Source organism: Ictidomys tridecemlineatus, chromosome 5 (assembly GCF_052094955.1).
Source record: "Ictidomys tridecemlineatus isolate mIctTri1 chromosome 5, mIctTri1.hap1, whole genome shotgun sequence".
Lineage (NCBI taxonomy): Eukaryota > Metazoa > Chordata > Mammalia > Rodentia > Sciuridae > Ictidomys > Ictidomys tridecemlineatus.
Window position 1 is genome coordinate 93721795 of NC_135481.1, and position 13701 is coordinate 93735495.

A 13701-nucleotide genomic window follows, 5' to 3' on the forward strand; every position below is an offset into this window, starting at 1 on the left:
ACATAGGAGGTTCTCGACAAACCCTGCCTGCTGATGATGCTGATGCTGACGATGATAATAAGATTCTAAGTGTCAGAGGACAGAGGGAGATTATTTCAGAGCAGAGGAATAGTTGGTGACTGTCATAGCTGGGGAAGGTGGCATTTGAACAGAATAGGTGTGAGTGGGACCCAATGATGAAAGAGAAAAAGACGTCCCACACAGAGAAAACCACAGGAGCAAAGGCATGTGGATGGGAATGTGCCGGCGTGTTTGAAAAGAAACGGCAAGAAGTTCCGTTCGGCTGGTATGTGGTGTATGAAAGGCACCAGTTGAGACGGAGCTAATTGGAAAGGAGCCACAACGGCATTGATAAGTGAGGCCTTGACCAAAACACTGGCCAAAGCAGAGAGATGTCTCATAGTCCAGTCTCCTGGAACTCATCTTGGGGAAAGAACCATAGAGGATTGGGAGATAAGGAATGAAGGGGATCTCTTTAATGTTCAAGTAAGCAACTCCCAGAGTTCCTACACAAGCAGGGCTAACATTCAGCCAACATGTGTGTATATAAATATAGATTCAAAAATATATACATTCAAGGGTTTTTCTTCCAGGCTGGTAAATGGCACTGCCTTGAGCCACCTGAGGCCCCTCCCCCGGGATGTGAAGACCTCCTTGATTTCCTGCCATAAAATTATTTAACGTCTGGCACTATTATGAAAATAGTCCCAGGGGCTGGGGAACTTGGCTTGAGTATATTTTTGCAAAGCATTTTCCTTCAGATTGACAAACACAACAACCCTATCAATGAATGGGGAAGCAGGCAGGGCATTGCTGATACAGTGTGTAGGAGAAAACAGACCCAGACACTATACACGGGCCTCAGATATTCCTCAGGTTAGATCCTTGCCAGGAACTGTCTCTCTGCTGAGTCATTGGGGCTGGGGCCCAGCCCTGCCCAGCCACGTGTCTGATTGTTATGTGGGAGTCTTGTTCCTTCCTGAGCCTGGAGAGACCACATGGTCTATTTCAGGACACGGATGCTGCCACCATGCTAGGTGCACACCTAACTGTTCTTGGGAGCTCCTGGTTTTCCTGCAACTTTTAGCATCAGATATCTTGGATCTTGCCATTAGTTTGGCAATGCTTTAGAAGGTGCCAGCAAAAGGAATCCTAGAGTTGGTTCTTGGAAGTTGTGGCTGAGGCATTTCTCTTCCTAATGAACCAATGGTGGGCTGGTTCTGCTGTTCCTCAGATCTTTTGGATGCCTGAGGTGAGACCAGGGAAGGGGAAGGAAGCTGGGATCTGTTCTTTCCTCCACTACAACTTCTCCTGCCCACAGCAATGGCCGCTCTTATCCCTGCAATTCAATTCGATTGCTCCCACTGCCCACAATCTCCTCGGACCCTCACTCCTTCACAAAAGAGCCCTAACAGGGAGGAGAGGATCCCAAGGCAGATCCCTGATGAGGCAGGGCCCACAGGCAAGTCTGCACCCTGGGCAACTCCTGGGATCACAGGTGTGGGTGATGCTCCAGGGTGAATGGTGCCCCTGAATCCTTGAGTACAAGCCCTGTGTGCCATCTGCTGCTCCTTCCTTGGGACAAAAGCCCCTTACACTGCAGGGACACCAGAAAGGAGGTCCTAGACCTCCAAAATCTGCCCTCCTGCTGGATAAAGAGATTGTTTCTTTAATGAAAGTCAGAATTTCCCATCTCTCCCTTGCAGCAAAAGCAGAGAAGACACGGAACGTCTTGATCTCATGCACCCGGGGCTGGAGCCCAGAGGATTTTTCAAGGAACTTCTCCCAGAAGTGGAAACAAGGGCCCCTGGATTGTAGTGAGGATCTAATCAAGGACACAAGAAACAGAGGAGGGAAGTGACACCTAGATGGGTCTTTATTAGCAATCAGCCTGCTGTGTGCAGCAGGTCCTGCCTGCTCATCCTCACACAGATTCCTGGGGCCATTCAAGTCCTCCTCTTGTAAGAGCCTGTGGTCTCTGTTCTCCTAGACGCTGGGCCTGATGGTTGCCCCGTGGTCCAGTGGTCCAGTGGTTGTTGGAATCACATCCGCCCTGCTTGTTCAGACCCTGCCTTCTCTTCCTACCTCACATGTGCTTCTTTTCTCCACGGTGGTCTTCAAGTCTCAAGCCTACTGTGCTGACTTGGGCATTGGCTCAGCCTTTCCTGATCATCACCAACATTGGCCTGGCCATTCGGATGGCAGCAGACACTGATCTGGCCTCCTCCCTAGCCTAACCACCCTGCCATACCCGTTGATTCAGAGTGTCATGGCATGAAAGGGGGCATCTCCTACCAGTAGGACTCCTTATTGAGCCCTAGCATATCAAAAATTTTTAATTAAATTCATTGATTAATTTGTTTATTTTTGTCATACTGGGGCTTGGACCCAGGGGTGCTCTACAACTGAGCTGCATCCTCAGTCCTATTTATTGAGACAGGGTCTTGCTAAGTTGAACCAGACCAGCCTTGAACCTGGGATCCTCCTGCCTCAACCTCCTGAGTTGCTGGGACTGCATGTATGCCACTGTACCTAGCTGGACCAAAGTTTTCTAAAGGCACGAGATGCCAAGAGCCTCTCAATAGACCTACGCAAGTCCTGGGGAAGAGAGGAGTGGGGCCACAGAGCTAGAGATCAAGTATGAATGCCCCTGCCCACAGGGCCTGGCATGTTGATTCCCTGGCCCTGAAGCAGGCAGCAGACTGCTGGGACAGGCACAGACCAAGGGCGAGGACAGGGAGGAGAGCCACCCCCACAGCCACTGGGATGCCTTGTCAACAGGCCAATGTCCTTTGGAAAATGCTCCAGCAAGAACGGCAAGAGTGAGACAAAGGATTTCCTTCCTCTTCCCTCATGTTAGGAATTCCCTGGAGGTCCTCTCGGGAGCCATGAGTCTGTCTTTGTAACAATCCTAGACGCTGGTCAAAGTTTTAAACCACCTTATAAACAGGAAATGGAACAAGAGGCAAGATTAAAAAGATGTGTCAGAGACCTCAGCTCCGGGAGCTCGCTGGTTCTGTCACCGTGGGCAAGGTTCAGGAAACAGATCTTTCCACGTTGCGTTTGAGGCCGTGGGAGCTTGCACTCACAGCCCAGGGTCTGGGGGGTGGGGAACGGAGCACACCAGTTAGAGAAAGGGGGAGTGGGAAGGAAGACAGGGGAGCAGAGACAGATAGGGGAGATGTGGGGGGAAAAAAAGGAAAAGGGAGGGCTGGGAAAGGAGGAGAGGAGGAGGCGGGAGGAGGGAGGGGAAGAACAGGGCAAAGTGGACTCACCCTTGACGTGCCTTCACTTCTCCTGCCTCCTCATTCTCTGTGTGCTCCAGTAAGCAAGTTCCTTATTGGCACTTATTCTATACGCCATGAACCCCCTCCACCCACCCTTCCAGGTCCTTCCTGTCTCTCCCCTGGACGTGTCCGTGATTCCAATTGTCTTTTTACCTTCAGTTTCTCTCATCTGCAGCTCCTCTTTCTCACCACTCTAGGAAAGCTTCTTAAAATATTTTTTGCATGCCATTATTCTTATCCTATGATCATTTGTTTTATAACTTCCCCCTCTTAATTCCCCAATTTGGTGTAATAAAAAGATATGAGCGGCTGGCAGGGTAGTGCTCATCTATAATCCCAGCTACTGGAGAGGCTAAGCAGGAAGACTGCAAGTTCAAGACCAGCCCAGGAGGCTTAGCAAGATGTTGTTACAAAATAAAAAGGGCTGGGGTGTAACTCAGTGCTAGAGTGCCCCTGGGTGCAATCTGCAGAACTGAAAAAAAATTTTAAATAAATAAAGAAAAAGTGGGGTTGGGGTTGTGGCTCAGTGGTAGAGCCACTGGCATGCGTGATGCACTGGGTTCAATCCTCGGCACCACATATAAATAAAAATAAAGATATTGTGTCCACCTAAAACTAAACAAACAAAAAGAGAGGAGTGTTTCACAGACTGGAACTTTGGGTTCTCAACCTCAGCACTGTTGACATTTTGGGATGGATAATTTGGTATCACAGGGGCTGTCCTGTACGTATTTGGATGTTCAGCAACATACCTATCCCTCCCCCAACACTCCCACTTGTGACAACTAAAAACTTCTCATACATCAACAATGTCCCCTGGGGGACAACATTGCCCCTAGTTAAGAACCACTGACCCAGGGCTGGGGATGTGGCTTAGTGGTAGGCTCTTGCCTAGCATGTATGAGGCACTGGGTTCGGTTCTCAGCACCACATGGAAGTAAATAAATAAAATAAAGGTCCATCAAAAACTAATAAAAAATATTAAAAAATAAAAAAAGAATCACTGTCCCAGATTCAAATCTCGACTCTGTCACCTGTTCACTGTGTTCCCTTGAATTCAGGGCTAATCATACCTACTTGATGAAGCTATGGTAAAAATTAAATAAAATTGTTCTAACACACCTAACTGATTTGTTCTTAGTCTCCATTCTTTCATCCAAAAGGCTCTGGTGGTTATCGTCATGTAAAGTACAAACCAGAGATTCCACAACCATTGAGCCCTATCCTGGATGTATTAGTTAGAACAGATAAAATAACAGTGGATTAAACTAGTCAGAAGTTTCTCAAGTGAAGTAGAGAGGAAATTGGGCCAAACTCATCCTTTTTTTTAAATCAGGAACCCACTTCTGCATTAATGGCATTAACCCCTTCAAGAGGGTGAGACCCTTGTGGCCTGACCACCTCTTAACTGTCCCATCTCTCAAAACCGTCACAGTGCAGTTCAAGTTCAACATGAGTTTGGAGGGGATGTTCCAACCATAGCAGGCTTCAGAGTATAAATTGGGATCGTGATAGGCACAATTTTTAAGCCCATAACAAGCATACCGTAGATGCCCAGGAAATATTTCTTGTTGTAGGGATAGACAAGGCAAGACACGGAAGACAGCAGGAAGCAGATTTATTGTTTATTTATGGTTGCAACCAGGTTCAGAGGGAAAAGCTCTTGCTGTAAACAACTAATCCCCCTGAACCTCTAGTTCAGGCAGTTTCAGAACTTTATACTCAGTGCGTAGGAGAAGGGGCTTAGAAGTTCACAGTCTGCAGAAGTTCACACAAAAGCCGCTTTTTCTTTCACTGTTCTGGGCAAGTTAACCCTTCAAGGTCATGTGTGAGACGTGGAGGGCTTCTTCTCCTCTGCCAGCTGTCACCATGGAGCCCAATTAATAACATTTTCTCTTCTTATTGAAATGGAAACATCTCTGTGAATCCCATTTTGCAACGGCAAACACACTTCCTGCTTGAAAACTTTTACAAACAATTATATACCATTACAATACTAGATAATCCATAAATGTTATGAAACACTAGTAAAGGGGTGTCTAGCCAAGTAAGACAGAAAGAGCAGCAGGAAATAGGAAGTTTAACTACATTGTTAAACTTTTGAAGAGATTCTTTTGCTGATGGTCCTAAGATCAATTATGGTGTGGAAAAGCTTAATTAAGATCCCCTGTGGGGGAGGGGGTGCACTACAATCTGATTGAAAGGGAAAGGCTGCGCCTCCTGGCTGACTGCTGCACCCCCTGGCTGACTGCTGCACCAGGATCCCTTGCTGCTTTTTTGCCCTGGTTCCTCCTCTGGCCTCCTCTTTGGATTCTCAGACTCTGCTCCCACTCGTGCTTCTCCTTCTTCTCAGGCTGTTCCTTCTCAGTTCCTTTGTGAGTTCCTCTACCTTTGGCCATTGTTTAAAAACTGAGTGTTCTCCAGCCATCTTTTCTCCTGGCTCTTCGGTCTCTCTGCGTTGGTCTCGCTACTCCACGTAGTGTCCTGGTAGTTCTCAGATCCCTCACTTCCACCCCGACCTCTTCTGAATGGCTCCTTCAAATCACTACCAGGGCTATCTGCATGACGCTAGCACCGTCACCTCAATATGCCCCCAACGGCAGCACTTATCAGCACCCTCCTCGGTTTTCTCCACAGCATACTCCATGCTCCCAGCACACACACACACACACACACACACACACACACACACACACACACTCGCTCTTCTCTGAGCTTCTCAGAGAACCACATCATCATGTCCTTGGGACTAAGCTTTCCCTCACTCCAACCCCCAAATCCCATTGGTTTCACCTTCTTGATACTTCTTTTTTTTTAACCTTTTTAAAATCTTTTTTTGTTTTTTTTTGGGGGGGGGTGGGGGTCGAACCCAGGGCTTTGTGAATGCAAGGCAGACGCTTTGCCACTGAGCTCCATCCTAGCCCTCTTGATACTTCTTTATATCCCTGACCAGTTGACTTTGGGCCACTGTCGTCTGTCATTTAGATGAAAAAAAAAAAACAACCTTCTTTCTAAATCACTTGCCTTTAATCCACTTTCCTCTTCAATCCAACTGATATTCTAAAACATAAATGCAATCACATCTCTCTCCTGATTAAAACTTTTTAAGGACTTACCATGGGCCTAGTACAAAATTCCAAATTCCTTAGTCTCGCAAAAGAATTCTTCATGCTCTGGGCCTTCTCCACGGCAGTTCATCTCTCTCAAAGTGCGGGCAAGGCCATAGCCTCGGGCAGGAGTCTCTGCAAGGACTCGCCACACTGTCCTCTGATATTCCTAGGGAGTTGGGGCTGGAAAGACCTCAGTGCTCACTAAACCGGCAGAATCTGGGGCCAGGAAGGAACACAATTGTCCAAGATAGCACAGTAAGTTAGGGACAAAGAGGTGTCCTATGCCAGTTCTCCTGACAAGCAAACTTACCACCTCATTTGCCACACCGTGCTGGCTCCTGAGGACAGAGGATGCTTCCAAGATGTCAGGTTTCAATGGGGGTCAGGCCCACAAAAGAAGAGAGGCAGACAGAGCACACAGGTTGGCTCCAATGTGCAAAACTTGGAAACAGTACTGGTTGGGCTGTGGCTACACCTGTGGCAACACGTTGTCAGTGCTGACTCTGAGCTCACTGAATACGGACCTGAATTGTATGTAACCCTGAAAAGTAAGTCCATTTCTCCAAGCCTTGGTTTCCTCATCTGTAAAATGAAGGTAAAAAGAATACTCACCTCATAGGATTTTTGTGGAATTAAATAAAGTGATTCTTGTAAAGCACTTTACACAACTTAAAACTGAACGAGAATTTGATGTATGCTATTACTTATATTTGTAGTAATTGTCTCATTGAATGACTCACACTCTCTTTTTAAGAGAGTTAGGACATGAACTTAGGTAAGTTATTTGTTCAAATTTATGTATTCATGTGTGTGAAGCTTCCGCCACGCGCTGGACACTATTCTAGACCGTGGGGATACGGCAGTAAATACGGGTAACAAAAATCCCTCCCCTCGTGGAGCTAACAAACAGAAAATGTAAGTCAATTATATAAAATACCAGAGAGTAATTCCTATGGTGAAAAATAAAGCAAGGAAGGGGATGGGTTGTGGGGGGGCGGACAGTTGCAAGTTCAGAGAGAGAATTGTTATGGTTCTACATGAGGACATGGAAAAGCCTGAAGAAGGCAAAGGTACAGGACCATAGATCCCTGAGGAAAGAACATTCCAGAGAAAAAGAAATACAAGTGCAAAGGCCCTGAGGTATGCAACAAGTGCAGCTGGCCCTACAGATCCATGGGTTTCACATCCTCAACCATGAATTCAAACACACACATATCAAAAAATACTTAGAGTGGGCTGGGGATGTGGCTCAGAGGTAGAGTGCTTGCCTAGCATGCATAAGGCCCTGGGTTTGATCCCTAGCACCAGGTAAAAATAAATGAATAAATAAAATAAAGATATTGTGTCCAACTACAACTAAAAAATAAATATTAAAAAAATTTAAAATACTTAGAAAAAAAATGCCTCTAGGACTGGGGTTGTGGCTCAAGGGTAGAGAGCTTGCCTAACACATGTGAGAAACTGTGGTCAATCCTCAGCACTACATAAAAATAAATCAAATAAAGGTACTGTGTCCAGTTACAACAAAACAATACAGTATAAGTATGCTATACTGGAATAGCATTTATATTGTAGTAGGTATTGAAGTAATCCAAAGAGGATCTAAAGTAGATAGGAGGATGTGCATAGATTATGTGCAAATATTACACCATTTAATGTAAGGGTCTTGGGCATTGGTGGATTTTGGTATCCATGTGTGTGTGTGGCGAGGGGCGTCCTGGAACCAATTCTCCACAGATACTGAAGGATGTCTATATTATAAAGAAAGACTGGAGGCTAGAGTTCTAAAATAAAGGAGCACATGGAGGGGGCATGGGGAGGTAAAATTAGCAAATGCTGTAAAATATGGTGCTGGGAGCTGTGGTTTAAACTCAGACTTGATTCTCAAACCCTTGCTAGGGAAGATTTTGTGGGGCTAAAAAATCAGTTACCAGGAAGGATGGAAGGCAGATTCCATTTGCAAATAAGTATAACTCTGTCTTCAGAATGTAAATTTGAAGAAGGACGTGACATATAAAGAGGACCAAATAGAATATTTGAAATGAGGGCATCCAAGATGCCCCTTAAACAAGTAGAAATGCTTTTTTGATCCCAAAGATCTTTAGATACTTTATCTTTAGCCACCTCTAATAAGGCACCTCCATTGGCCTGAAAAGGGGAAACTGAGATTCTTGAAAATCCTTTACCTGCCAGGGAAACAGCAAGGTCTAAAGTCTAGGTGCAGAAAGCAGGGCAGGGGGTCATAGTCCTTATTCCTGGACAATCTTAGAACCAACCTTCTGTGTTATAGTTTGTATGTGAGGTGTCCCCCCAAAAGCTCACATGTGAGACAATGCAAGAAGGTTTATAGAAGAAATGATTGGGTTATGGGAATCTTAACCCAATTAATCCCCTGATGGCATTAACTGAGTGGTAATTGAAGGCAGGTAGGGTGTGGTTGGAGGAGCTGGGTCCCAAGGGGCATGGCTTTGGGTATACATTTTGTAACTAACCAGCGGAATCTTTTTCTCTGCTTCCTGATCATCTTGTGAGCTGCTTCTCTCTGCCACACTCTTCCACCATGATGTTCTGCTTTATCTCAAGCCCCAAGGAATGCAGCCGGCTGTCTATGGACTGAGACCTCTGAAACCATGAGCCCCCAAATAAACTTTTCCTCCTCTACAATTGTCGTGGTCAGGTCTTGTAGTTATAGCAGCAAAAAAGCAAACTAAAATACTCTGTGGGCATTGGTTTTCCTGTCCTAGGAGGACATCCAACTGCCCACCCACCTCTGATGATGATGTAGGATGGATTAAACCACTTGAAAGGGTTGGCTTCCACTCCACATGGTTGTTAGGTAAACATACAGGGTCTTCCTGGTGTCACAGGCCTGTGCAGGCAGAGCTGAACAGAGGAAATCGCTCACTTTGGGGAGGGGCAGGAACTCTTCCAGGCCATTACGATCCACTGAGTAAGTGGCCATCACCAAGGTGGAATGACTTAAAACGTGAGCTGCCAGCTACCCTTTCACGAGGCACTCTGGTTACCTGGGCTATGATGTTCTCTTCTCTGTCCACGGACCCTCCATAGCAGCGCCACCTCACTTCTGACAGAAAGACTGGAAAAACAAGCACAGATATCAAAGAGCATGGGAATTCAGGTGAAAGGAAGGAGGGTGGAGAGAGTGGAGAAGAGGTTGCCCTAGAGCCAAACGAGGGGGCTCAGGGATGTTCCAGAAAGGGGCCTTGTGCCTGGGATCCAGTTCTGGTCATTTCCAAAAACCACCTTGAACAAGAGTGGCCTTGAACAAGTCAGTTCATGCAACCTGCCATCAGATTTCTCACAAAGAAAGTTGAAACATAGTTACAGTGTTCATATTCAGCTCTAAAATCCTATGATTTTAAGCAGAAGGAATTGCATGAAGGATTTGTAATAACGGAGATGGCTCATAATTGGGCTGAGACTCTCGATCGGTTTTGGATCCAGAACCTCCTTCAACGGAACATCACTGTCACAGCCAGATTTAGACCTAGATAAGGATTTTCACACAAACCATATGTGCACACACACACACACATACACACACACACAACAGGGCTGATTATTTTTACCTGAAACTTGGGGGCCCCAGAGGAAAATACTCAAATAGGGCTGGGGACACCTCCACACACAACTCCTGAATTTTAATATCTGAAGATCATTATCTTAAACTGCCTCAACAACTTGGGATCCCAAATGGTGCCAACTGAGCCCTCTTGCTTAATTATGTGCTTACAGTTCCACGATTTAAAATCCTGGCAGCAGTGTTCTCTGCAATTAAAAATAAGTACCTCAAAAGCCTTCGTTGTGCCCCTAATACTTTGCTAGAGTTTTTCATGCCGCCACTTCCCCATGACACTGCTATCACTAAACAGCCTGTGCCTGCTTCTCAAATGCCTGCCAATCACTTTCCAACTTCAGTCAACAGGCCAAGGGTCAGGTACCATCGGGACCAATGGCTTTGCTTACTCTCAGCTTGAACCTCTAGGTCACCATCCTATCATTTTTTCTCAATCGAGAAACATAAGAATCCAGAGTGGGTGCTGGTGAATAGATTTTGTATCAAGAGTGGTAACTGAAGGTTAGGTAAGGTGTGGATGGAGGAGCTGGGTCCCAAGGGGACCAAGATTGAAAATAAGATGTCAGCATTGAACCAAGATGAGCTTTCATTCATAATCAGCTTTTCCAGGTTTATGAGCAGAAATTGAGACTTAACAATCCTGTGTCACTATTAGCCAGATTCACAGGAGACTGAGGGCCCTGAAATCACTTCCACACATCCTTTCAAATCAAACATTAGTCCAGTCCCAACTACAATTTTTTTTTTTTTTTTAGTTTGAACCCAAGAGCACTCTACTTCTGAGCTACATTCCCAGCCCTTTTTTAATTTTTTGTTTTGAGACAGGGTCTCACTAAGTTCCTGAGGCTGGCCTCCAACTTGCTATCCTCCTGCCTTAGCCTCCTAAATCACTGGGATTATAGGCATGTGCACCACAGCATTTAGCCCAACTACACATTTTATGAGAGCCCCTAGCAAGCAGAAATATGGTCAGGCTGGAAGTTTAACCCCTGAGCAAATGTTTCCACATCACTGGGGAACAAAGGAGGCACTGTGTATGTTTAAGGATGGAATCTCCACATCAAATTTATCTACACATAATATTGTTATATTGTGTGCATGTACAAATACGTAACAACAAATCCCATCATTAATACAACTAAAATGCACCAATAAAAATGTGGAAAAAACATCCATCAGCACAACCTGGGTGCTCTATTCCAAAATGGATGGACACCTTCCTCCTTATTTTCATGTCTGGTGCCAAGACCCCAACCCAGGCCATCATTATTTCTTGAACATCAGATGGACAACTGCAGTGGCCATGGCTGCAATGACTGTCACTCCAGCCAACCCATTCTCTACTCTACAGCCTGAGTGATCTTTGCAAAATTCAAAACAGATACTGTTGGGAGCCACTCTGGAAATACACGCCCTTAAGTCCTGAGCAAGAGATATTGAATAATTCTTGCACCCCACAATAACTTGGGCTTTACCTCTGCTCAGATAATGAGGCATGGCTCCAGGAGTAGGTGGCACCCTGTGGGGTTGAGCTACACTCACCTGTTCCTTTGTAATTCTACCCCTTTGCCCTTTTTGAGATAGAATGTTCCGTGGAACCTCCCTTTATGTGTCCCTTATATAAGAATAAAGAATTCCAGTGGCTCTCTCTTTCCATGGACCCCTTAGGTCAGAGAGCTGTCCTGGATTATTGAAAAGGTACTTCTGTGTGTTTGCGTGCTTTATTGGCCATTTTCCTAAGTTATTGGAGTAGTCAGATTTGTGAACCCAGCATAGGTCACCAGCTAGGATAGATAGCGATAGATACTGTCACCCCAGGTTGAAAATGTTGATCACTTTCTACTTGGAATAAAGTTCAAATTCTTTCCCATGGCCTACAAGACTCTCAGGGTACTCCTTTCTTGATGGACTCCTCATCTTTAAGATCTTGGCTTCAATCAATGGTGCTTGGGACTCATTTTTCCCCACAAAGGACATTCGGCAATGTCCAGAGACATTTTAGGCTGTCATAAATGAGAAGAGGAGGTGCTACTGCATCTAGCAGGCCAAGGATGCTGCTAGACAGTTTACAATGTACAGGACAGTCCCCAACAACAAAGAATTGTCTGGTCCAAACACTAGTAGTGCCAATATTGAGGACTCCTGGCTTAAATTCATTTTTCAGAGGGCCTTTATCTGAACTTCTTGATCTAAAGTTGCTCCTGAATCCTGCTAACTGCAATCTGTAGTTTTTTGTTGTTGTTTGCACAGTGGTTGGTTATAAGCTCCACTTTCCAGGCTACATCTGTTCAACTCTGTAGCCTCAGCATCTAGTAGATACTCAGTGTTATGCAAAGAAGAAGGGCAGGAAGGAAGGAGGAAGGGGAAAAGAAAAGGGAAGTCATGGTTAAACAGAATCCAAATCCACTCTGAGCCTCTCCTGGCCTCATGGGCCTCTTCATCTGCATATGGAAAATGTGTCATTCAACTTGGTCCATTGTACTGACCATGCTTCATTAGAGAATAAACCGAGTGGACCTGGAAAGCTTTCAAAGCCTGGGGGTGGGCGTGGGAGGATGGGCATGAGGATGTTTAGATTATTTTCAGAATTGATTGGTTTTTTTCTAACAGGTGCACTTGAGAGAAGAGTCCTGTCTATTTCAGTCTTAGCTGACACTCCAGCACCTTGCTTAGTGCCTACTATACAGATATTAGGTCCCCCAAAATATGTATGAGTAAACACCAGAGGAACACACACTTCAACCCTTGGCCTACAGAAGAGGGAGTAGGTCCCACTTCACACCACTTTTCTGGCGGCCCATAAGCTGATTTATCTATCTAGCCAGCCCCCGAGTTTGAGCTCTTGGTCTTTTTACTGGTGATCCTTCTGAGAACATTTGCCCAATAAAATCTTTACCTTTGAAAGATGATTTTGTCCTTTGTCAGCTACTTCAGACTGCTTTTGAAGAGACAACAAATGTGGCTTCAGACCTTCCTGTTTCTAGTTCCTCACACAAAGTCAAAGCCATCTCCAAAGTTCTCTCCCACCTCCACCCCAGCTTCTCCCACCCTCACCCCAGCTACTTCTTCCCCACCCAGCCTTCCAAGGGCCCATGTGAATAAGCTGCAGGCGGCAAGTTTTCTGCCAAGCACTCCCCTTCCAGGGGAAAACTGCCGAAATTTTACTTTTAAACCCCAGAGATTAATGTTATCTTATTAGCAACACAAAATGGGAAAGACTGAGCCCTTTCAGTTTAATCTGCTTAGTTTCCAAGGCTGCAGGGAGCTTCTCCAAGGAATGTGCTGGGCTTCTGTTAGCAGGGATAACCAAAAAAAACAGAAGCCCAACATATTATTTGGCATAAATTTGCCTGCCTAATTTACATTGTGGAAACCTAATGATTAAGTCCCTTTTTTCCCCTATAGACTCTACAAGTATCATTAATATTAGGAAATCTTATATTATACAGCTTAAGACCACAAATCCCAACATGCTTTCTCCTCTCTCTCTCTCTCTCTCTCTCTCTCTCACACACACACACACACACACACACACACACACACACACACACACACTTTGCTTTTTATTCTCATTAGCACCATCTAGTGGTACTTCACATGTTCTAACACTGTTGTTTTTTCCCAGCCCATTTTATGTTTTTGAGACAGGGTCCTGCTGAATTGCTTAGGGCCTCGCTAAATTGCTAAGGCTGGCTCTGAACTTGTG

The 13701-nt window shown here is 45.3% G+C and overlaps 1 long non-coding RNA gene across 1 annotated transcript; it reads right to left on the minus strand.

Annotated features, from left to right (window-relative positions):
• Positions 1-4888: 4888 nt before the first annotated feature.
• On the minus strand, positions 4889-13016 carry LOC144377871 (uncharacterized). Its single transcript, XR_013439106.1, has 3 exons — positions 12892-13016; positions 9424-9494; positions 4889-6979 (listed from the first exon to the last, which is right to left on the minus strand). It is a non-coding gene; the product is annotated as an uncharacterized LOC144377871 (long non-coding RNA).
• Between the last annotated feature and the right edge of the window lie 685 nt (positions 13017-13701).